The sequence below is a fragment of the Coenobita brevimanus genome, chromosome 64 (genome assembly GCF_032717465.1).
Source record: "Coenobita brevimanus isolate Jiangsu-jjx chromosome 64, ASM3271746v2, whole genome shotgun sequence".
NCBI classification, from domain to species: Eukaryota; Metazoa; Arthropoda; class Malacostraca; order Decapoda; family Coenobitidae; genus Coenobita; species Coenobita brevimanus.
This window is the reverse complement of record NC_137017.1, coordinates 12,365,774-12,391,070: the sequence shown is the minus strand read 5'-3', so window position 1 is coordinate 12,391,070 and position 25,297 is coordinate 12,365,774. Positions and strand designations below refer to the sequence as shown.

The 25,297-nt window shown below is 40.9% G+C and overlaps 1 long non-coding RNA gene across 1 annotated transcript in view; it reads left to right on the top strand.

The window, feature by feature from the left end:
- LOC145404678 (uncharacterized) overlaps nucleotides 1-23,196 on the top strand; it is a 61,664-nt gene extending 38,468 nt beyond the window's left edge. Inside the window, exon 2 of the long non-coding RNA XR_013898213.1 lies at nucleotides 23,029-23,196. This is a non-coding gene — a long non-coding RNA (uncharacterized LOC145404678). The remainder of the gene's footprint in view (nucleotides 1-23,028) is intronic.
- Nucleotides 23,197-25,297: the final 2,101 nt, after the last annotated feature.

The window sequence follows — 25,297 nt, the reverse complement described above, 5'->3', positions numbered from 1 at the left end:
ATATCTGGTATACTCCCAAGGATCAAGGCAGAAAATAGTTTCTATGATAAGGCCTTCAGCACAAATAACCGGCTCAAATCTCTCTGCACGCAAGAGGGAGTCGACTTTGTCAATCTGTGGGACCAGTTTTATGAGCAACATACTCTATTCCAGAAAGATGGTCTCCATTTGAACTCAGTAGGAGCGGCACGGCTAGGTAGACTTCTACACGATAAAGTTGCCCTCTTCAGATCAAAAACGCGGCACGTCCAGGAACAGTAACCTTAACGTAAATACCCACAAAGTCAGATCACCAACTGTTCGGAACGGAATTAGAGTCTGCTATGCTAACGCACGTAGTCTACGTAACAAGTTTGAGGATTTAGAATCTCTAATTTACCTAGCAAATTATGACATCATTGGCATCACAGAGTCCTGGATTAACACATCTGACCGTGACTTTCTAGCGGAATACTCACTAACAGGGTACAATATTTTCAGCTGTGAGCGACCACATCGAGCTGGTGGCGGTGTTTTACTATATGTGAAAACTAGTCTCCATCCCCTTGTGCTATCCAAACCCAGTATTACCAACATAGATGCCAGTTATGATCAGCTAAGTATTAATTCAAACAAAATAAATATATGTCTCATCTATCGTCCGCCAGCACAGTCAACTGAGACAGATGAAAAACTTTATGATCAAATTGCGGAAATTTGTTGTCAATAGGATAGCGTAATTTTTGGAGACTTTAATCTACCGGTAACAAAGTGGGGTGAACCACTGACGGCACACTCAGGACAAGAGCTTTATACGAATCTTCAGGAAAGCGCCCTTTCCCAGCACGTAGAATACCCAACGAGAGGAAACAATATCCTAGACATCATCTTGACTACAAATGATAACCTAGTCAACAACGTTGAAATAGGACCTGAGTTTAGTTCCAGTGATCATCGAACTATACAGTTTAATATTACTACTGAAAAAGTAAAAGAAACGGAGAGCAAAGAAAAGGTCCCAGATTATCGTAGAGCTAATTTCAACAGGCTCAGAGCGCTACTTGCAACTGCAGATTGGAATCAAATGTCTGAAACCGATGACATAAACCAAGCATGGGAAATATTCACCGAAAAATTTAATGAAGTGGTAAAGTCATGTGTGCCACTACGTAACAGACGTCCAGCTGGAAATAGTAAACCAAAGTGGTGGTCCAGTGAAATAAAAAGTAACTTAATAGCCAAAAAACAGGCATACCATAAATATAAAGCTACACAAAATAATGATGATAAATTACAATACGATAATCTACGCCGCACATCGAAAAGACTTATTAAACAAAGCAAAAGAGCACTGGAGATCCACATTGCTAATACGTGCAAATCAAATCCTAAAGAATTTTACAGTTACATTAGAAAGAAAAAGGTTATGACTACATCAATAGGTCCTCTAGAAACAAACAATGGCAGACACACTGAAAATAAGGTCGAAATGGCAAACATTCTTAACGATTACTTTGCGTCTGTTTTTACAGTAGAAAACACCACCATAAACCTACTGTTACCCACAAACCCAGCAAATAGCACAGTCCTTAGTAACTATGCTATCCATAATAATGATATCCTTTCAGCCATAAATAGTACGGACATAAACAAAACCCCTGGCCCCGATAAAATATCACCGAGAATTCTCAAAGAAGCAAAACATGAGTTACTGCTGCCACTCTCTGTCTTATTCAATAAATCATTAAGTACTGGGAAAGTTCCACGCGAATGGAAACTAGCAAATGTAACACCAATTTTCAAAAAAGGAAATGAGTCGCACCCAGGAAATTACAGACCAATCAGCTTAACATCAGTAGTGTGCAAGTTAATGGAAAAAATCATGAGATAAAATAGTTAATTATCTAGAAGAAAATAATATAATTAAAGACTCGCAACATGGATTCAGACATCGTCGTTCATGCTTAACTAACCTACTGGACTTCTTCCATGATGTTTACAAATCATACGATGACTCAAGAGCAGTAGATATAATTTACCTCGACTTTCAGAAAGCATTTGACACTGTCCCTCACAAGCGTCTCATGAGAAAAATAGAAGCACATGGAATAAAAGGAAAGACGCTAAAATGGTTACAAGACTGGCTGTCAGACCGAAAACAGCGAGTTGTGATAAACGGAAAGGAATCCAAATGGCGTAATGTGATCAGCGGCGTTCCCCAAGGCTCAGTACTTGGACCGATACTTTTTATTATCTATATAAATGACATTGATGAGGGTGTAAATTGTAAAGTATCCAAATTTGCAGATGATACTAAAATAACCAGTAAAGGCACTTCAAAATTACAGTGGCAGCAGTTACAAAATGACCTTAATACTTTAGCAAGCTGGGCAGAAAAATGGCAAATGAAATTCAACACAGAAAAATGTAAAGTACTTCATATTGGAAGTAACAATGTCCATGCAAATTACAAAATGAACAATATTCAGTTATCAAGTACAGACAGTGAAAAGGATCTTGGTGTGATAATGTCAAATGACCTAAAACCAAGCAAGCAGTGTACCGATGCGGTAAAAATTGCAAACAAGCTAGTGGGTTTTATTGGAAGAACTTTCGAGTTTAAATCGGAAAAAGTCATACTTGCCTTGTACAACTCGCTAGTGCGCCCCCATCTTGAGTATTGTGTGCAATTCTGGTCTCCGTACTACAGAAAGGACATTGAAAAATTAGAGAAAATTCAGCGAAGAATCACAAAAATGGTACCACGACTTAGAAACAAACCATATGAGGAACGCCTTGAAGAACTTAAATTATTTAGCCTAACGAAGCACAGGTTAAGAGGGGACCTTATTGAAGTTTTCAAAATCATGAAGGGATATGACAACTTAGACATGAATAAATATTTTGATATAGACCGGTCGAGTCAAACCAGAAGTAATGGCTGCAAAATCATGGGAAAACGATTCCAATCCCACGAAGCAAAATACTTCTTCTTTAACAGAGTTGTAAATATCTGGAACAGATTACCCTCAGATACCGTGAACAGTATCTCAATTGAGACATTCAAAAACAAATTAGACAAGTATTTGCACTAAAATCCTCAGCTGACTCTTTTTATGTCCGAATAACTTGCTTTTATAGCTACGGTACATGTAAGTTCATGCCCACTTAGTCTACAAGACACCCCGTAAACAATGTACCCGTACATAGTGTTGCGTCACGATATTATACATTTTCAATTTATTCAGTGCAAACAAAGCAATATAAGCACAGATTAGGATCTGCACAGATAACCCTGAGTTAATGGTCACTACTCTTACTTTCGACCTGTGATGGGCTGTGGATCACTGAGGGTCCCTGTTAGTCAAGTGACCACCATCGGGATTTTTTTAATGTACCAGGGGTCACTGCTTCAGGATGAAACTTGTGTACTGTCCCACATGGGAGAGTTCCTTGTCTCAGTGGAGTGAACGGAGCTATTGCCTGATTGACTGCTGCCTACCTAAAAAGCGCCAGGGAAGGTTGCCGCACCACCCCTAAACATCCACTCTGTGCATTGCACATCCACACTGTGCACTGTGCAGTCCCCTTTTATCTAAGACACCCGTCCTATATACTTTTCAGTCTCCCCAGCGCAAAGAAAGCAATATAAGCACAGATTAGGAGCTGCACAGATAACCCTGAGTTAACGGTCACTACTCTTACTTTCGACCTGTGATGGGCTGTGGATCACTGAGGGTCCCTGTTAGTCAAGTGACCACCATCGGGATTTTTTTAATGTACCAGGGGTCACTGCTTCAGGATGAAACTTGTGTACTTGTCCCACATGGGAGAGTTCCTTGTCTCAGTGGAGCAAACGGAGCTAGGGCCTGATTGACTACTGCCTACCTTAAAAGCGCCAGGCAAGGCTGCTGCACCACCCCTAAACATCCACACTGTGCATTGTGTAGCTTCCACGTTATGTCCACAGACTTCCCACTAACTCAATGTAACTGGTTTATAATGTCATGCCGTAACTATTATTTTATTAGTTTACTTTCTCTTTCAGGTTACTCTTTCGGGTAGCTTATAGATAAAGTATTATAGAATGTGACTTTTCCTTTCCAGTGTTTCCTATAAAATTTCCATGTCAGTTTTTCCATGCTGCATGGTGGTTTTTCTCACTTTTTCCTGGAGGGTTTGGTGGTGGGGGGAGCCTTCTTGCTTTCCTATCCTTATCCTTCAACATGTAGAGTTAGATCTTGTAGTCATAGTTTTCTCTAACAAGCAGCCTCGAAAGGACCATAAGGTCTGTTGTTGTTTGCTTTCCTGTGTAATCCTGTGTAATCCTCCTCCTCACTTTCTCTCTTTGCACTTGTTTTTCCGTCCTTCCCCTCCCGTCGTCCGCCCCGTTGTTTCGCTATACAGATATATATATATATATATATATATATATCTATATCCATCTATCTATCTATCTATCTATCTATATATATATATATATATATATATATATTTATATATATATATCTGTATATCTACCTATCTACCTTTCTATCTATCTATCTATCTATATATATATATATATATATATATATATATATATATATATCTGTATATCTATATATATCTGTATATCTATATATATAATATATATACTGCCAAATTTTTTTTTTTTTTACTGCCTCTCTCTCTCTCTCTCTCTCTCTCTCTCTCTCTCTCTCAATCCACACTTCACCTGTCCCTCTTTCCCAGCCATTCCTCTTGTCCTTCCCGTTATTCATCGATTGCTTTAGTTGCGCCTCACACTCCACATTCAGTGTTCACGCACATTCCTGATTCTAAATATATCCTCCTACCCCTTCCCCCCCTCTCGCCTTCGCTCGACCTTCCCTCTTTTCCTCTCCCTGCCTTGGCTTTCCTCCGCTCAGTCCCTTGCTCACCCTCTTTCGTTCGTTGCCTCTCCCAATCTCCCTCCCTCTTTTTCACCCTACCTTCCTCTCTCCCTCTCCCTATATCCTCTCACCATTTCTCCCCCAGAATCTTGTTCATTTCCTCCCTCACGTTTTTCTCCCTTTCCTCTCCCACTCTCATTTCCCTTTCCCCTCCCACTCTCCACTTTGCCTTTTCCCCTCCTCCCACCACGTCTTCCATCCACCCTCCTCCGTCCCACCTCCTTCTTCCCTTCCATATTTCTTTCCCTACCCCATACCACTTTCCAGTTTCTCCTCTCACGTGTTCTTTCTTCCACCCTCCTTTCCCTCCTCTCTTCCGTCCTCCCTTCTCCCCTCCATCATATACTGCTTCCCATACCTTTTCTTCCCTCCTTATCTCCCCACCTCCCTCATCCCATCCACCCTCGCACTTCCCCTTCCAACTTTTTTCCTCCCCTCCTTCACCTTGCTTCCTCCTCCACTCTCGTCCACTTCATCCATCCACAATAGCTTGTCATTGGCCTTGTTCTCCTTCCAGCAGTATCCCCTCACTCCCCCTTTCTTCCCCACTACATTCACTCCCACTCATCCCACTTCACCCTCACTTCCACTTTTCTCCTCTCCACCCCATTCTGTCCCACCCATCCCACTACACCCCCATTTTCACTTCTTCCCATCCCATTCAATCCCACTCGTCCCACTTCACCCTGCCTCCACTTTTCTCCTCCCCTACCCAGTCAGTCCCACCCACCCCACTTCACCCCCACTTCCACTTCTCTCCACCCCACTCAGTCCTAGTCGTCCCACTTCACCCCACTTCCACTTAGCTCCTTCCACTCTGTCTCCTGCCTCCTTCACCCCACCTGCTTCCTTCACCCCACCTGCCTCCTTCACCCCACCTGCCCCCTTCACCCCACCTGCCCCAACCCCCACACAATGTCAGCCCTCTTTTGTGGTTGAATAAAGGCAGTAACATGTACCCTTGCCACATGCCTCAGGGGCCTCTCTCTCTCTCTCTCTCTCTCACACACACACACACACACACACACACACACACACACACACACACACACACACATTTTATCCTTCAGGTATAAAGAAATCCTGTTGGTAGTAAATGTAGATAATAATGTTAATAATGTGGAAGGCATATGAAGTCACCCACATCTACAGAAAAAAAACAATATGTATACCGCATGGCCTCATTTAGCCCAGATAGAAGGTGGATTTATAGATATCAGATTGTTGAGTTAGTATGGTACAGTATCAGTATTATAGAAAGTAGAGGTATAGTGGCGATAGAATACGATAGTTGCATCTACTTTCTACGGTAATGTGGTACGGTATACATGAAGAGTGAATATTGTCGATAAATGCTGGTACTTTAGGATTTATTCGTCTTTTGAGAGAGAGAGAACTCGCAAACTTCCAGCTTTTTATATTAACTACTTTAAGTCTGTTTCGTCTCAGTATATAAATGTTGGTTTTAAGCAGTATTAAATTCTTGTGTAATGTACTAACTTAACTGCAAATGAGTAGTCCTAATCTGTAAAAAGTCAATTTGGATTAGAAAGAAGGCAGTGTGTGTCGTTATCTTAGTGAGTGGGTTTAGCTGATGCATTTTGTATGTCTTACACGCAACGTTACAGATAAAGCTTTTAATTTAGGTTATCAATAGCAGCTGCATATCGACTCTAAAACTGACAACACTCAATTTTGGACGCCAGAATGGTTCTGCTAATCGCATTTTACGACCAAGAGGCCCGAGGGAAAAAGAAAAACAAAAAAAACAGGCTTGGTCAAGAATATTTCCCATTCGTGTGTGTGTGTGTGTGTGTGTGTGTGTGTGTGTGTGTGTGTGTGTGTGTGTGTGTGTGTGTGTGTGTGTGTGTGTGTGTGTGTGTGTGTGTGTGTGTGTGTGTGTGTGTGTGTGTTTGTTTGTTTGTTTGTGTGTGTGTGTGTGTGTGTGTGTGTGTGTGTTTGTGTGTGTGTATGAGAAAGAGAGAGAGAGTTCGTGGGTGAAACTAGGTATTTTTGTCCCGTTATTCTTACAAGGTGAAGAAGTGGGAAAGTGATCTGTGGTTGAACGGTATTACGCCTCAGTTTTGCAAGAAGAAAAAAAAAAATGGTAAGAAAGTGATTTTTGGAAATATCACGCCCCGTCCATATTCTGGAAAAAAAAAAAAAAAATGAATAAAAGCGAGGAAGTATTTGTTGAAGTCAGTCCGTGATGTTTGAAATAGGGAAGTCATGTGGGAAGTACTTTAAGAAAATGATGTTTAAAGCAGACATGTTGCGATGTTTGTAGTAAGGAAGTGATGTTTAAAATAAAGTTTAACATATTTGCTCTGTAATTACTTGTAGTGGTGTTTGAAATTTAGTTTATTATATTTTGCTGATTCCGTACCTCGTTTTTTTTTTTTTTTATTTTGTTGCCTCGTACCTCGTCTATATTCGTACGAGGTAAAAAAGAAAAAGGGAAGGAAGTATTTGAGTCGTTTTCGTGTGTATGGAGGGAGATTGGTGTAGTCCCGCGATGGAGTTGTCCCGTCATGCACTGCGGCGCCTGGGTAAACACAAGGAGCACGTGGCCTTTGTTGATATTTCTCTCTCTCTCTCTCTCTCTCCCCGAGGATTAGTATACCTGGCTGCTAAGATACCTAACTCCAAGACGCGATAGGGCAAGGGTGAACGTCAGATTGAACCTCATAAGTATCTTCAGTACTCGACATGTGGCGTGTGTAATGTCCACGTCAAGAGATGAACGTGTCGTGGGCTGTAGTACCGTAATGCCAGCTTGATACTTTCTGACACAACTTCATCAATAGTTTACTTTTTCTTTTCACCCATCTTTTTATGCAGCCTGTGTGTGTGTGTGTGTGTGTGTGTGTGTGTGTGTGTGTGTGTGTGTGTGTGTGTGTGTGTGTTTTAATATCGTGTCGAAGAATTGGACGATTTAATAGCAAAATACGCTGGTAAACAAAATATGACCTAAATTTGCCATCCCTCCATTTTGAATGCTGGATTGTAGTAGTGGATTAACTCTAGAATATGGTGCAGCTCATGAAATGTTTTGGAAAGAATGCAGAGTGTTGGTGTTGCCTTTTTCTGTTACTGAGTTGCGTGAAATAAGCTGCAAAAGGACGCAAATCTGGCCCAGGTTATTGTAAAAAGAGTATACGAAGCTCACAAAGACCAAGAGAATACTATTGTGGATCTGGGTTGCGTTACGGTACTTTTTTCTTTTATTATAGGTTTCAGTATTTGCGGTAGTACAAGTTCAGGCCGAGATACTGTGTTACTTGAAGAACCTGTATGATTGTGTGTGTGTGTCTGTGTGTGTGTGAGAGAGATAAATTGATAAATCCTGTTGATATAGTTATTCAAACAGGACTTGCAGTGTAAAACCGGTAGCTATTACTAAAGCCTTGTCTTTGCATTTCAGAAAGTAGACCACAGCAAGATTTTTTTTTTTTTTTTGCCCCTTACTTTCACGATCGCCTCGGGAATTTTACTATCATAGCCTTTAGATTGAAGCCACAACCCTGATGAACTCTGTGGTTAGGCGATTGAAAGTAGTGTGGTAGGCAGAGTAATGATGGTTGTTGTTGTTGGTGGTGAGCAGATGGTCCATGAGGCGGAGGTAGAAAGTTGGCAATTACACTCCAACGCTTGCCAGAGTGATTGTTGGTTTTCACTTCGGGTATTGTCCGGTTAGGGGGCAAGCAGGAGAGCAAGTTTGGAAGCGAAGGGGGCGGAGAAGGGGAAGAACAAGAACAAAATGGCTAATGAGGTGTAGAGGAGGAGCGAGAACAGAATGGTGAATGCAGGGTAAAGGAAGAACGGAAACAAGGAAGGGGTAGAGAAAGAGCGAGAACTGAGTGGCGAAGGAGGAGTAGAGGAAGAACAAGAACAACATGAGAATCAGGCTGCGGGAGAATGAGAGACTAAGAGTGTGTGAGAGTGGGGTAGTTGGAAGGGGAAGAAGTGGTAGAACAAGAACAAGGTTGGAGCCAAACGAATGTAAACAGTGGAGAGTGTGAACGTGGGATGATGAGGAGGAGGTGGAAATGCAGACCAAGAACACTGAGGGAAGGAAAAGGTAGTGGAGTTTTGTGAGGGTGTAGTGCTTTTATTGTAACCGAAGATCCCAAACCCATTTCAGCTCAGTTGATTGCCAGATGTAGTTAGATTGGAGGATTGACTAGTAACCAAGGAGACTCAGTTTTACCTCACAACTAAGGTTTATTTCGATCAACCACGACTTCATAATTCATGTTTTGAGTGATCCAGTGCCTTCAGGTGAAAACAGACCAATTACAGCTACTGAATAGGAACTGAAATACCTGCTTGGAGGTCTCGTTCAGGTTTCCACTCAAAGGATGCAGCGTTAGGCAGGAGTTTTTTATATGGATTGAGATATTTTTGGTACGGTTTTATTCAGCTGAAGGAAGATCTCGTAATAAAGAGGTCAAATTCCGAGGTCAGTGAATAGAAAGCTGTTGGTGTGGTAAGAAAGTTGAGAGAGAAAGAGAGGTGGGTGGGGGGGAGCAAGGCTAACTTCTTAGGAGAAACTAAATGAACCGTGAAAAATAAACGCTGGTGGGAAGAGTGAGCAAAATTTAAATTATCGAGGTAAGGAGAAGGTAAGAAGAGGAATACAATAAAAACAAAGTAATGGACAGCAGAAAGGATAGACGAAGAAGTTATAAGAGAAAAATGAAAGAAGTTATCAAGGATTTTAAAAGAGTCGAATAATAGATGGGAGAGAAAAAAAGGAGGGGAAATGAAAAGAAAACGAGATTTAGACGGGAGGGCAAACTGGAGTAAAAGTGAGGGACCATGCAGAGTTTGGAAAGAAGAGAAGGGAAGGATTTGGCTTGTGTCCAGGTTCAAACGTTACAGACTTTTCGTAAGGTTCCATATTTTCAAACGTCCTTAAGCTTAAATTCTGTATTGCGACTGCTGGTTTGTACTTCTGTCTTCACTCACACAACAGTCACACACCTCACCGCCGTACTAGAGTGAATAGTACTGTGAAAACAATGTGCAAAACAAACTGATTCTTGGTAATATTTAACTCTTATGGACACTAGATGATCCCGCAAATTGGTTAAGATTCTTGGTAAATACAGTACGGACCCGGAGTCTCGACATGCCCTTCTTACCCTCACGAGTTGGTTTTTTGTTTATACGATGTATATACCAAATTTTCTGCTGTTTATAGTAATATGTCTGTTTAATTTAACTTTCCTCGACTGTGTATAGCTGTATATAAATCGTTTTGTAATTTTTTTATTTGGTGTTTGGATTTTTGGTATTGTGCGTCTCTCTCTCTCTCTCTCTCTCTCTCTCTCTCTCTCTCTCTCTCTCTCTCTCTCTCCCTCTCTCTCCCTCTCTCTCACTCTCTCAGAATTTCCGTCTTCATCTTCTTACCTTCCGTCCATTCTTACTCATCCCTTCTTCCTTCGTCTTTCATTCCTTTCTTGACTATTTCCGTTGCTCTTATATCATCCTTTATATCTTGACGCTATTTTTATGTGTATTTCAACTGTTTACTTTTTATTTATTATTCTCTTATTTATTTTTCTTTTCCTCCACCGTCATAGTTTTAATCCAACACCCATTTCTCTATCCTGCTGTGTCTCTACCCTTCCTTCTCCATGCCTTCATTTCTCCCTCCCTATATCTTTTCCTTCTTTATTCTCCTCTCCTCATGGACTGTATAACTTCCATTCTCCTCTCTTCTACTTTCCTCGTTTTTCTGGCGGCACTCCACGCTGCTCGCTTCCTCTCTTCCTCTCCCTGCCACCCCTCCCCCCCACCTTCACCCTGACTTTCACCTCCTTTACTTCCCCTTCCCCTTCTCCCTCAACTTCGCCCCTCCCCCCCTTCCTCCTCTCTTCTGATCATTACTCGTCCCACCCTTCCCCCCCCTCTCTCTCTCTCTCTCTCTCTCCCATTCAATACGAGTATCTTCTCCCTTCTTCACCCATCTCCCCATCACACACCATCCCCTATATCTCCTCCCTTCTTCACACATCTCCTCTCCACCACACATCTTCCCGTCTCCCTTTCTCCTCAGCTCTCCTAGCATCACCCCAACCCCCCCCCTCTCGTTGCCCTTCCCTGGTCCACACCCCCACCCCCACACCCCACCGTCAGTCGCCTGGTTATCACGCACTGGAGCACATAGTGGCTGGAGGCGCCTTACTTCCGCCTCACTCATATACCTTACACACATAACATCGCATACATATTGCAACATACTGTATACACATACATACTGCTACATGCACACACAGACACATACTCATACATAAATACGTACACATACATACATGTATTAAACATATACAAACTTGCATACTTATACATACACATACACATATACTGTATATTGGCCTAAACGTAGACTGGCAGGAGGCGTCTAACTTCCGTCTCACAGACACACATATACTGGTACTTCGTAGGCGAGACATGTACCGGTGCGCACACACACACACACACACACACACACACACACACACACACACACACACACACACACACACACACACACACACACCACACACACACACACACACACCACACACACACACACGGGGTTCGGCGAAGGCCCATTCGTAGTAGCGGTAATTGAGGATGCAGCTCTTGTTTGTATCACCAGCCAGCGTTGATTACAGATCCATACTACCTAACCTAACTAAACTAAACCAAACCAAACACAATGCCACCAAGCCTAACCTAACCCAACCCAACCTGACCTAACCCAACCCAACCCATCCTAACGTAACTCACCCTGTCCTAACAACTAAACTTAACCTAACAATAACTTAACCTGAACTGACAGCCTCACCTCGCCCCACCTTACCGTATCTAACCTAACCACCGACCTAACATATCCTAGCGTAATATAACCTAACCAGACTTTATTCAGTTTAACCTGACTCGTCAGTTTGTAATCCTTGAAGTTGATTGGTATCGTGTCGTCATTTCAAAACAAACTTAATCCTGGGTTATCTAATTAGTCTTACACTTGTCATTTCCTGACGGTTTTCCTCAGTGTAGGAAAGAACTCTCGTGGTACCCCGTTTCTTCCTTATCCCTCACTATTTTTCTTTTTTTTTTGTTATCGTCTTCCTGGCCTTCTTCTTTCTTTCTTCTCCTCTTTTTATCCTTTATTGTCTTCATATTTCACCTTTTCATTCGTATTCCTTCTTCTTGCTTTGTTCGTCATTATCAGATTTTCTCTCCTTCCTTTTATTCGTTTTTTTTTCCTTCTCATTTTAACCCTCTTCAAATTCTTCATTTTCTTCATACATCACCCTTCCTTCCCCCTTTCTTTCGTTTTCGACTTTTCTTCCCTCTCCCTTTTTTTTGTTATCCTCTATTTGTGTTTATCCATTCTCTGTTCTCTTTAGTTCCCCTTCCTTCTCCTTTCCACATAAATATACAGTTTCTTCTTCATTCTCATCATTCTGACCCTCATCCTGCCCTCCATTTTCCTTCCTTCCTCTTCGTATTTTGTCTTCCTCTTTTCCCGGTATTTCTTTTTGTCGTTCTCATCCCATCTCCCTCATTATCTTCCAGTCATTCTCCATTCCCCCGCCCCCCTCCTTCCCGTCTTTATTTTTCTTTCTCCCTCTCCTCCATTTTGTTTCTTTATCCCTCTCCTCCACATTCTTTCTTTGACTCCTCCATTATTTTTCGTCTTAGTTTTCCTTCCCCCCTGTCTTTCTTATCTCCCTTTTTTAACCTTCCTCCATCTGTCCTCAGCCAATTTGTCTCTGCAAAATTTGCGAATTTCGCGTCTGTTTACGTTCGCACAGACTCAACAAATCCGGCAGCGCTAAACTGAACATTGACCTGGGCTTTATTTTTTACACCCAGATGGTTTGTTTGAGAGAGAGAGAGAGAGAGAGAGAGATTGCTTTTATTTTTTAGTTTCTGCCGCTTCTTTACAGTTTCATCCGGCTGAGGTTGTTAAGGGAAGTTGTTAATTTCACTAATCTTTCCTATGTTGAATAACATTTTCTCTGGTGTGAATGAAGGTCAGATGATTTGACCTTAATTGACGTGATTTAAATACCTGTAAGAAGAAGTCATCGTACTGCAATAATTAACCTGTAAGTGGGTAATGGTTGGTAGTTTGATTATGGTTTTCCCTTCAGGTTAATAAATCATTCAGCGGGAGGCTTTGCAAAAATAAAATATCGAGGTGGGTCTATTGCTATGTGAAGGATGAACCGTGTAAAGGGCACCGGAGCACTGACCTAAACCGCTCATAAAAGCTCCATGTAGATAAGCTGATATGACCCCTTTGACCCCCGACGGCCTCTGTTTCTGGTTTTATTTTAGGAACGCAGTAATTTCGTAAAGTTTGGGAGATCCCCTGTTAATCCCTAGGATATAATTTAGCCACATAGTTGGAAAATACCTAAGCTGAATATTATCGTCAGAATTCTCATCAGCTGGGTAAAATTGTCCTGGACGCAGCAAGAATAATAATAATAATAATAATAAACGTTAATCATAGTGAGTTAAACCATTTACTCCAGTTTCAGAAAGCTTGAGGTATATGAAATCGTCTGGAGATAGCAGGAATAAAATGAAAAGCCCTTCTGGTAGCTGGGCCTGCTAAAGGAATTATACCACTTCCTCTTTCACTCGTGCAGGCTTCACGTAGCATAGGAACACAGCCCTTATTTATTTATTTATTTATTTTGCTTTTGGGGATTTGGTGTGTTCAGGTGCATAGATGTTTGCCACTGCCCCAGCGTAGGAAGGGATCAGTTCACCGCCTAAGCACAAGAAAAAAAAAGATTAGAGAGGAAAAAGTGTCGACCTTTTATTTTTTTTTTTAAGTTTTTCCCGCGTATTTCCAGGTTCAGTTGAAAAGGCGCGAACAATTGCATTTCCTGGATTTCGCGACGAGGTATTTTTGGGTAGTTTTTCTCTTTTTTCTTTTTGTTTTTTAGAGGAAAGTAGGTTATTGGATTTTTTGTTGTGTATTTTATGGTCGTAGGTAGAAGAGTCGATTACTGATGTTGTTTGCTAAGGATTTTCACAGCAAGATTTTTTTTTTTTTTGGGGGGGAGGGGGTCAGCTTTTTTCTTGGGGGGGAGGGGAGAGACTTAGAAATTCTCTTGATAATGGATTGGAATGCGAGATGGGGTGGGTTGACTAGTCTAGGTCCTAGGTCAGTGACAGAGAGAGAGAGAGAGAGAGGGAGAGAGAGAGAGAATTACAAAGACTCATACGTGTCTCTGTGGATGTATGTAGTAGTGCGAACCATTGTGTGTGTGTGTGTGTGTGTGTGTGTGTGTGTGTGTTTTCTTAGAGGTTTGCACTTCCCCAAAACCTGTCCTTGCGTATCGACCCGCGACCCCGTTAAAGTTTCGCCGCCTCGACACTGACCTTCCGAGGGGAGGATAGGGGGAAGTAGGGAGCTCGTTTGCTGCTATGGGGAACCTTAAGATCTGTCCAAGAAGTGTAATCTCCTTGATTTTTAAAATTCCGTTAGCTATACATTTTTCACTTCGATTAAAATTACCTAAGTATTTTCATGACGTTGTTGCTGATGTGAAGTACGTATTTTTTTTATTACCTATATGACTTGAGGGAATAAATAACTAAGGAAGAGTTGCTACGAAGCCAGCGATGCCAGTGAGTATACGGCTGGCTGTGAAATTAAAGAGTTAACTGGTACTCACGGTCTTTCCCGTTGTCTCTCTATCATGCAGTCTTTTAAACGCTGTGTGTCCAGGCATCTCGAAATGAACAAACTTTTATTCATTTTCCTGTATGCAGCTGTCTTGGGTGGGTATAGCTATTTGAGGCTCCTTACCCTTGCTTCTTTCATTTTTGATGGAATAGAAAACTAAAGGTTAGAAAACAGACACCTTGCAGTAAATAGGATACAGATGAGGAGTTAGAGAGGGGTGAGGGTGTATTGCAAGAACAGCATTGCGAATACCAGGTACTATTATTAATGCAGAGGGAGGCCGGAAATATTGAATCCGCTGGGGCCGACCTTTACACTACTCCCCTTCCTCCTCTCTGTCTCCCCTCAGAGCGATAATAATAATAATAATAAACTCTCATCTTAAATGTCGGGACCAACTGCCTAGCCTCGGGCTCCTACGCTCCTCATAGGGCAATATAGGATTGGATGATGGATGGATGGATGGATAATAATAATAATAATAATAATAATAATAATGATGATGATGATGATGATGATGATGATGATAATAATAATAGTAATAATAATAAGTAAACAACTAGATAAATGGGCAGATGAATTGAAATAAATCATACCGGTAATCGTCTTCATTATCATAACTCCTTTTTCGTCTTATAATAAAGTAATAAAAAAAAAAATAATTCATGTAGTGACAATGTCCGAAATAGAATAAGTAATAAAATAAAAATAGAGAACGTATCAAAGGTATTAAAAGTAATGTGGTATATTCCAAGGGCAGAGAAATTAATATTACTTGGACGTGTGAAAGAAGTTGTTTGTGGCGTATGCTCTTTAAATGTGAGAGAAAATTGAATAAGCTTACCTGTGTTTTATTAGGACACTTTTGCTCCTATTAATGTACATTCCAACCCCATCCGGACGCGTAAAGTTGGGCTGTGATGGTGATAATGGTGGTTGTGGTGCTGGTGTTGGTGTTAGGTAGGTGATGGTTGCATTGATGATTATAATGGCGGTGATGGTGATAGTGGTAATTGTGGTGATGGTTGTGGTGCAGGTGTTGGTGCTAGGTAGATGGTGGTTGCAGTGATGATTATACTGGCGGTGATGATGGTAGTGGTAATTGTGGTGGTGGTTGTGGTGCACGTGTTGGTGCTAGGTAGGTGATGGTTGTAATGATTATAATGGCGGTGGTGGTGGTAATAATGGTGGTGAGTTTGGTGTATGATGTTTCTCAGTATTAATATTAGGCCTACATTGAATTTTAGGATGATAACCTACAGTACTTTGCGAAATGAGTAGCCACCACAATTTCAATTAAACCCTATTAAAGAGTGGCCTCAGTACCCTGCCAATTGACCCCAAAAGATCACCAGAAACAGGTTTGATGGTTAGTATGAACCCCTATGTTTTGTTTGTCGTCATTGTAGTCGCTTTTCCCAACGTAATTAAATGGGAGGGACAGGTTCCGGGAACAGGAAGACGCAAAAATATGAAACTGTATAGCTATGTAGCCTGCTTTATCTGTTATTTATATATGTACGTTGGCCGATCGTGTGTAGTGAATAGGCCAAGGTGTAGGTATGTATTGGCAGATAGGTAGCCTTCGTGTTTTGTGAATGTGCAGGGAGATAGCTATACAATGACAGACATGATAGACATAAACAGATGGATGTAAGATAGCCCAGACGTAAAGATCAAACAGAGCGACCTTCAGGTGCTGGAATAAGTAAAGAGGGTGAAGTCCACAGAATACCACCCTGACCTTCTCCAGCACACGTCCTCAGTATTGCAAGCAAGGGTGAGGAAGTTGTACTGTATGTAGAGTTTCACTACGACCACAGTTGAAGATATGTGAAGAGGGAAGAAGAGGAGTGAAGAGAGGATAGAATAGTACAGTACAAGAGAGAGAGAGAGAGTACTTAAAATTTCCCCCTGTCATTGAAGTCCCAGTATATAAATAAAGTGCACTGCTGAGAGACAGAGTGGGGAGGGGAGTTGTGGGGAGGCGAAGATGAGGAAAAGATGCGAGTCAAGCTTTTCCCGATTTTCCCCGGCTTTCGGGTCTGTTTCTCTGCGTTTTGTCATCTGGGTGTTTCTCGTGTGTGCAATAGAAGGATCGTTACCGAGACTTTTACGCTTATTCATAATTTCTTGTTCAGCCTTTGACAGAGCACGGTAGTCCACTTACCAGTCCGTATTAAAGGCATTATAAATTTCGTTTCGTTTTTTTGATACTGGGCGGGACTGATAATAGGTCATGCTCAGTCATTGAAAACATACCCTAGAAGGACCATTGTTAGCGAGTAAATGCCAGTTCGGAGAGAGAGAGAGAGACTATTTCATTCCCTCCGGCATTGATTAATGAAAGAGGGATCTGTACTGGGTCATTTACACTTATTGATATAACCTTTGATATATAGTAAACATCATTTCACATTTAAAGACAGCTATTTCCTTCCGCCCTTTGAACTGGCGGGAGGGAGGATTCAGGTCATGTACCCTGCTGTACCCCATGACATTGATGAAGTAAGCGCCATTTGGCAGTAAAAAGATTGATAAATTCGTTCCCATCACAGCTGTGGTGAGGAGAATCGATAGTCTTCCATGCTAACTGATAACATACAATTTGACCCGTGATGGGCGTCATTTCTCAGTATTAAATAAGTGTGTGTGTGTGTGTGCGCGTGTGCGTGCGTGCGTGCGTGCGTGCGCGCGCGCGACATTGCGCTGGGGAAAGGTCGTTTAGCACATCAATAAACTCCATCCATTACACCAAAGAACGAAGCTGAGTAAACTGAGACTTACTAACAGAGCGGCACACCATCAGTGGTAGACTAGGGTATCAAAGAACGCAGGTGACAGTATCGATTCTCCCATAACCGGTGTACCCGAGAACCAAACGAAGTCCTCCGAAACACATCTGTAAGTGGGTTTTGTTGTGTTGTTGATGTTACGACACGTTGTCAGTGAGCGTAAATGACACAGTAACCACCCCTTCGTTATGGCAGTGACCTAAACGTAGTAAACAAGCTTATGAAAGAAAGTTAATCACCTAGTATCGATTCGCCTGTTTAGTATATCAAGGGCCAAAACACGGGGAGGAGCGGGGGGTCTTCTTTTTATCTCGACCTTGAGTGTGTTAATACGTTGCTCTTCGTGATAATTGAAATAGTTTCCCAGTCCCATCCATAACAATGATGAATTGATGTACCCAATGAAAGACCTGTCATCATCGCAGTATGTAGCCAGGGCGATGAAAAAAATCGTGAAGTTCTTTCTGCGGGTTTGTCGGTGCGTTGACTGATGGGAGAATGAACAGTAAGGTATTGTCTTATTTTTTTTTTTTTATTGTAACTCCAGACGATTTTATTCAGTTCAGTCAAACTGGAGAGATTAGAAGTAATTAGCTTTCATGAAACCTTCCCTTACTGCTAGGGTGATAAGGGTGATTTATTAAGCCGAATGAAACCCTCTGATAGTCGCTACTGTCCAGAATGAATAAAATGACACCTTTAGGCTGAAATTATAAATAGGCCTCTGTTTACTGCTGGCTCAAAAGAAGTACAAAAAAAGAAATATTAATACCGTGTTCTGTAAAGTAAGAATATACCGTAGACTTGTTCCTCGGGTGTTTGAGTGTATGGATCTTAGTACGCGAAATGATTGTAGGTGATGGACTACAGATTGATGAATAACGTAGATCCATGGATCTTTCAATACCGCGATCACACACACACACACACACACACACACACACACACACACACACACACACACACACACACACACACACACACACAACCATTTCAATCTTGGGGTGTTTTGCTGCGTTGCCCTTCGTGGGAAAATAAGTCCATTGGTGAGGTAGCCCTAATGACCTTTCTAATACAGCGATGTAGTACACATGGAATCCGTCGTGTTTTTAAGGGTGTTTTATTTCATTGACCCTTGTGAGAGTCGAAAATAGGTCATGTTTTATTGGTAATTTACGGTAAGTTCATTGATATATTAAATCTTTCTTTACTAAGTTCGGAAGACAACAATATGTGATGTATTTCGATCCCCAGATGTTTTTGCCCTGACAATAAAGCACCCGTATTTTCACCTATTATTTTTAGTCCTTTACTATCGGAAATTAAAATTGACTTGGCATTGACGTATACTGTTAGGTCGTATTATACTAAACGTGTGCGGCACCGCATAATTTTGTAGTGTCAGAAAAGTTAAGTAAATGTTAAATAGGTAATGCAGTTTCAGCATGAGCCTTAGCTAGTAAAGATCACAAATTACTGTGTCTCATTTCATGGAACTCATAGGTGCCACAACAGTTTCTTTGCCTAGCTCGTTGAGTTGATTCCCCCAGCATTTTGGTCTTAATAATGGCCTGTTGGTTAAAAAGTACACAGCAGGATGATGTTAGTAGTATCATTAGGGAAGATTGATGTATGTTGTGTGATTAATGCTCCGTCATGGATAACAATGACGATCAATAGCTATCAAGGTTGTTTGGGGAGGCGGGCTGAGGTGTGTAATTATTTTGTTTTATATACTTCCATTTTGTAGTGAGGCTATGATGGTGGTGGTAAGACAATGATGGTGGTATTGGTAATAGAGATGATGATGATGATAGTAGTGGTGATGATGATGGTTATGTGGTCCATTTCATTAGGCATGTTGTGGGTAGGTCTTCCAATTTTATGCAGTCTCTCGTAGCTGTGGTTTCCAAATCCAACCTAACCCCATCTTTAGGTGCAAGAAAGGATCAGAATGATGACGATACTGGTTATTATTATTATTATTATTATTATTATTATTATTATTATTATTACTATTATTATTATTATTATTATTATTTCTATTATTATTATTATTATTATTATATTTTATTTTATTTTTTTCCCACATCGTCATCGTGAGATTGGTAGTTCACATGATTATATTCTACTTCTTTCATGCATTTTTAATTAACCTTTGCAGTACGCTTGTTTAAAATCAAACTAGCCCCCAGACGATTGTATATAACGATTCCATTCCTGTGTTGTGGTGAAGCGATTAAGTCTGTACCTAACCCCTCCAGTCCCGCCATAGCTGAATAAAATCGTCTGTAGGTAGCCAAAATAGAGAAAAATACATCACCACAAGGGGAAGAGGTTTATTGAAGGGGATAATCGTCTTTGTATTTTTCTGTATCCGTCTGGGGGTTTATTGAAGGGTTTAATTGTCCTCTTTGTACTTTTTCTGTATTCCTTCTGTAGCCTAGTTTATTACCTCTCATTTTGTACCGCCGCAGTCACTAAGGAATGATCGAAGAAGGCAATTTTTTTGTCATTAATTATGTGATGGTCGATGGTGTTTAATCTAGATGGGGGTGAGGGTGTACTCTGTTCACACACACACACACACACACACACACACACACACACACACACACACACACACACACATAAACTCTCTCTCTCTCTCTCTCTCTCTCTGTCTCGTCATAGCAACATTGACGTCCGCTAAGCCAGACAAGTGTAGTTAATCAGGAACAAATGGATAGATGGATGGTTTGTTGAATATGGATGGATGGTGGACAGAATGGCTTGTTGGATAATAGATAAATTGTTGCCTTGGATGAGTAGATGGTTGGTTGGATGGAGTTAGATAGATAGTATGGAGGGATTGTTGGATGGATTTAGGTAGATGGAATGGATGGCAGTGTATGGGTGGATTATAAATGTATCAGATGAATGGATGGTTGATTGGCTGTGGATATGTGGATGGATGGTTGGCTGGATATGGAGGAATGGGTGGATAGATGGATGGTTGTGGGCAGATAGATGAAATGGATGTGGATTGATGTAAAATATAATACCTTGCTCATTGATAAATAAAAATGGCCGACTGAATGGTAAATAAAAGTGTATTCTCCTGAGCTGAATAAAATCGTCTGGCGGGAGGAAAAATGAAAAAAAAAAAATCATAGCACTAAAACGATTAATAAAGGTTACGTAAAGCTCCTTCACCATAGCCAAGGGTCTCTCTCTCTCTCTCTCTCTCTCTCTCTCTCTCTCCTGGGAAAAAAAAAATCGTCTGTTAACAGGAAAATAGTATGAAAAAAACGTCTTGCTATATCAGGAATCAATAGCTCGTTTGTCTCCAGTATGGTGCATTTACGGACTGTATGTGTGTGTGTGTGTGTGTGTGTGTCCATTTTTTCTTTGACATTAGCCTAGTTACGTTAGATATTATAACTGTAGTGTCGACCATACGTCCTGCCTTTACCTAGTACGATAGCTGAACTGAGAAGTGTATTTGGAGGTATGTTTATGGGGACTGTTTTTTTCTTCTCTCTCTCTCTCTTTTTTTTTTTTTTTTTTTTTTTTTTTTTTACAGCTAAGAAATCCGAGTGAGTCTTGTACAGTTGTCGGCTAACTGTGAAATCCCCCAAAGGATGTTCTTATCATTAGTTACTGTATTATTTTTACGTTAGGTGGTGCATTTTTTTGTAGGGTTGCTTGTACTAAAAAGCGACAAATTTAGGAGTAACGCAGAAAAAATTAGTTGTTAAAGATAAACTACGTAATTCTTGTTTAAATACAGTCTTAACAAATTTTCTTAATAACACTTGGTAGGTTTCAGTCTAGTGGCAATTCAGTTTGAGAACAATCGTATTTCAGGTGGAAAGAATTCACTCACGTCCAAAAATATGGAAAACAAACGAGAAAACGTCGATTGTGAGTGAAAAATGGTGCAGTGAGAAATGCTGCTATATCACGTGCCCCATTCTTCGTTGTGGTGACGGGGGGTTGCGGTGAAATGAGGGGGGGAGGTGAGAGTGGGAGGGGGGTAGAAGAGAAGGGCAGGAGGAGAAAGGGAGAGGGTAAGAGAGAAAGGGAGAAGATCGAGGGGAGGACATGAAAAGGGCAAAGAAAGAATGGTAGATGAACAAAAGAGAAGACGGGGAGAGAAGGATTGAGACATAAGTTTTGATTAGAGAAGGGAGGAATTAAGGGGAAGAAAAAGGGGATGTAGTCCTTAGGTAACATAAGATTGTCAGCAACACGGCAGAGAAAGATGAATTAGCAGTTACTGGAGATAACACAAATGTACTTACACATCGCCAGTATGTAATGTATATATATGTAGGTGTGTATGTCTTTTACCGGTAACATTTCTATTTGTATATATTTTCTTTTACTTCTCATTTCTTCACTAATCCCTCTACTCTTATCCTATCACGTCGCATGTCGGCTCGTGTCTTCCCTCCCCTTTCCTTCCTTTTCTTTCCCTTCCCATCCTTTTCCTTCCCTTCCCTTCCTTTCCCTTTCCTTCCTTCCTTCTTGCTCCTCCCCTCTCGTCTCTCCCTTGCCTCACGCCCCTCTGACATCGAAGGTTGACGAGAGCTTTTCCCTCTCCCTCACCCCTTTTGTCGGTGCCTCATTTACATACCGTAACACTAGCTCTGCATCATCATCATCATCATATAATGGTCATGTATTGTTTTGTGATTTGGCATGTGTTGCAAGTGTTCAGTACGGGTAAACATTGCCACCATCAGTGCTGTTTTTCCTAGTGTTTATTAAGGTGGTTTGCAGTGTGTGTATGGGGGGGGGGCGGTTCTTTATTCTTAAGATGTGAACTAGGTGATTAGTAGCGAATGCTTCACTATCGGCCTACATACCGGTACATACATACACATTTATTGGCCTACATACATATTTAAGTTATTCGTGTAGCTATGCGTGTTGGCTATTCTGTCTGGAAAATTTAGGCTTTGAGAGTTCGCTTCCTTATCTCCCAATTTATGGAAGTGGCACCGGTACATGTAAGTTGATGATAAGGGTGATGTTCGCTTGAACTTAAGTGGAGAAAGTTGTTGGATCTCTTGGTGTATTGGGTTTATTTAGAGTCTGTCTCTGTGTCTGTCTGTCTGTCTGTCTTCTCTTCATTAGGTGGTATGTGGTACATGTAAGTTGATGATAAGGGTGATGTTCGTTTGAAACTAAGTGGAGAAAGTTGTTGGATATCTTGGTGTATTGGGTTTATCTTTGTTCGAGTCTGTCTTTGCGTCTTTCTGTTTCTCTCCTCTTTATAAGGTGGTGTGGTGGTAGATATTTAAGAGTGGCTGGTTGGAATACAAGACGGTGGCCAGAGGTTTGTCTGTCATTTCTGCAAACGACGTAGGGTGTTGTCTTTGGGCGTAAGTGCTCTGGACAGCAAGTAGCCCTGCCTGTGCCCCTCGTGTGTGTGGGAGCTGCATGGTGGTAATAGAGGATTGGCTGTAACCATTTTATTCCCTCCATTGCAGCTGGGGCACATTTGGAGCTTTTGTATTTTCAGGCTTGTATATATTTGTTTTGTTTTCTGTACTATTTGGACTTCTTTATGCAATGGGAAATTTGAACTGTAAGTCAGGTTTTACTAACTTCCTTTCCTTTGCAGGAATTACAAGTGCATAAACAACAGAAACCTGGGAAGACGAAATTTGCAGGTTATAAATTAGTGACTTTATAAAATTACAGATAACTGGACAAAAGAAAATTCATTAACAGGAAATTATTTGACGGAAGTGAAAGAAATTAAACAAAAGCAAAAAGAAAAAAACTAAAAGGACGTGAGCAAAATAAATTGAAGAAACCAGGAATAAATTGAAAACAACTTGAAATTAAAGGAAATAAAGAGAACAAAACTCCGACAAGTGACTTAGTGTTTAATATCGACCAGGTGATTGACACACCGGTGCAGGTGGATGAGCTGCTAGTGAGAGAGGTAGCTAGCACCTCTCATACCTGCTTCACCTTTTCGTCCACTGCAGCCGTCCCACCTGTCTCGTCCCATACCTCGCTCTACCTCTTCTTGACCCCCTGCTTCTCTGTTGAGTACTCACTGCTGTAGTTTTTGTGATAATAATAATGATAATAATAATAATAATAATAATAATAATAATAATAATAAAATGACAAGGAGGAGGAGGAGGAGGAGGATTAGTTATTAATATTCCATTAATTTATTATTATTATTATTAGAGGCTGCCTAGTACGTAAGCAGACAGTTTAACCGCCATATTTTCGTGGGCTTAGGAGGCTCTCGGCAACATCCTCTCGGGTACGTATCCAGCGATTAGTAGTACTCATATTTGACCTTGTACAGGCTGTGTAATTTATACCCATATTATGAGATGGTAATAAGGGTAGGGTGATGATTATGATGATGGTGGTGGTGGTGATGATGATGATGATGATGATGATGGTTGCAGGTAAGTTGATATCGGCATAACTTTGCATAAATTATTTGCAGTATAATGTAAACATGCCGTAGCAGTGCACAAGCAGACTGGTGAGGAAGAGGCGCCAGGGAGCCTCCTAACTCCACCACCATACCATCCTAGGTCATCAGCACAAGATAATAATTCCAAGCAAGATAAATTTCCACATGCAGATGGGTGCCGATTGAGCCAGAAATTTGTTCCGATTTGTTTTATATTTTTTTCCTTCCAATTTATTTCTCGTGTTCCGTCAATTGTTGTCATCTATTTTTCACTGGATTTAATGATCTTTGCAAAATTAATTATTCTGACGTCCGGATGGCGATTGGACGGGCACACACACACACACACACACACACACACACACACACACACACACACACACACACACACACACACACACACACACACACACACACACACACACACACACACACACCAGTAAAGCCTATCAAACACCACAACTCTGCCATCCAATGATTCCTGTCTCCCACGGAAGATATCATGGCGCGTGGTAATTGCCTCTCGTCCCTGAGTTTGAGCAGTTGAGCTTTGGGTACCTTATAATTACCCTGCTTATCTATAATTACCGAATCATGTAGTTAGTGTAGGCTAAGTGCAGGTAGTGATAGTCTCCTAGGCTAATAGTGCCAATGCTTGTATATAATTAGCGTAAGCTGTATAATTTTTAGCAATATATAACTCTGGGTAATGAGGTGCTAGTTTTTATATGGTTGTAGTTAGCCAACAACCAGGATATTTGTGGCTAATGAGGAAGTTCATGAAATAGTTCGGAAGGTGAGTGGTTCTTGGGTATAATTATTATTTTTTTATTAATGAGGATTAGTTATTGATTATTATTAGGCTGTACATGTTTTAGTATTTTTTCCGTTGTCTGGCACCCAAAGGCTAAAAGTATACGGTGTACTACTTGCTCCAGAGATTATTATTATTATTATTATTATTATTATTTATTATTCATTGGAGACCAGTAGCTTATATGTTAATGTTTGCGTTAGATAGCCTAACTGCTGAAGCCCTTTTGATTACCGCAGAAATACTAAAAATAATATTACCAAGCTTCATAGCATTAACACGTAACCTATGGACCTCACGTACACTCTGTATGTAGTTTTTTTTTTTTCCCCTAATGTACGGTATGTAAGGCTGCCTTTTGTTACCAGGCGTGTGTGTATGTGTGTTTTTTTTTTTTCTAATAGATCATTTTACCGTTTTGCTTCCGCTTTTGGTCAGTGTCTGTCTCTTTGTATCTGTCTAACCTTCTGTGTAATGCATATTTTATATATGTCGATCAGGCACTTCATATTTCTGTATGTATTTATCTGTAAAGTTTACCAAATATATGTTAATTGCCTGTGTGTGTGTGTGTGTGTGTGTGTGGGAAGGAAATGGGAAAATTATACACGAGGATAGAAATGAACAAGA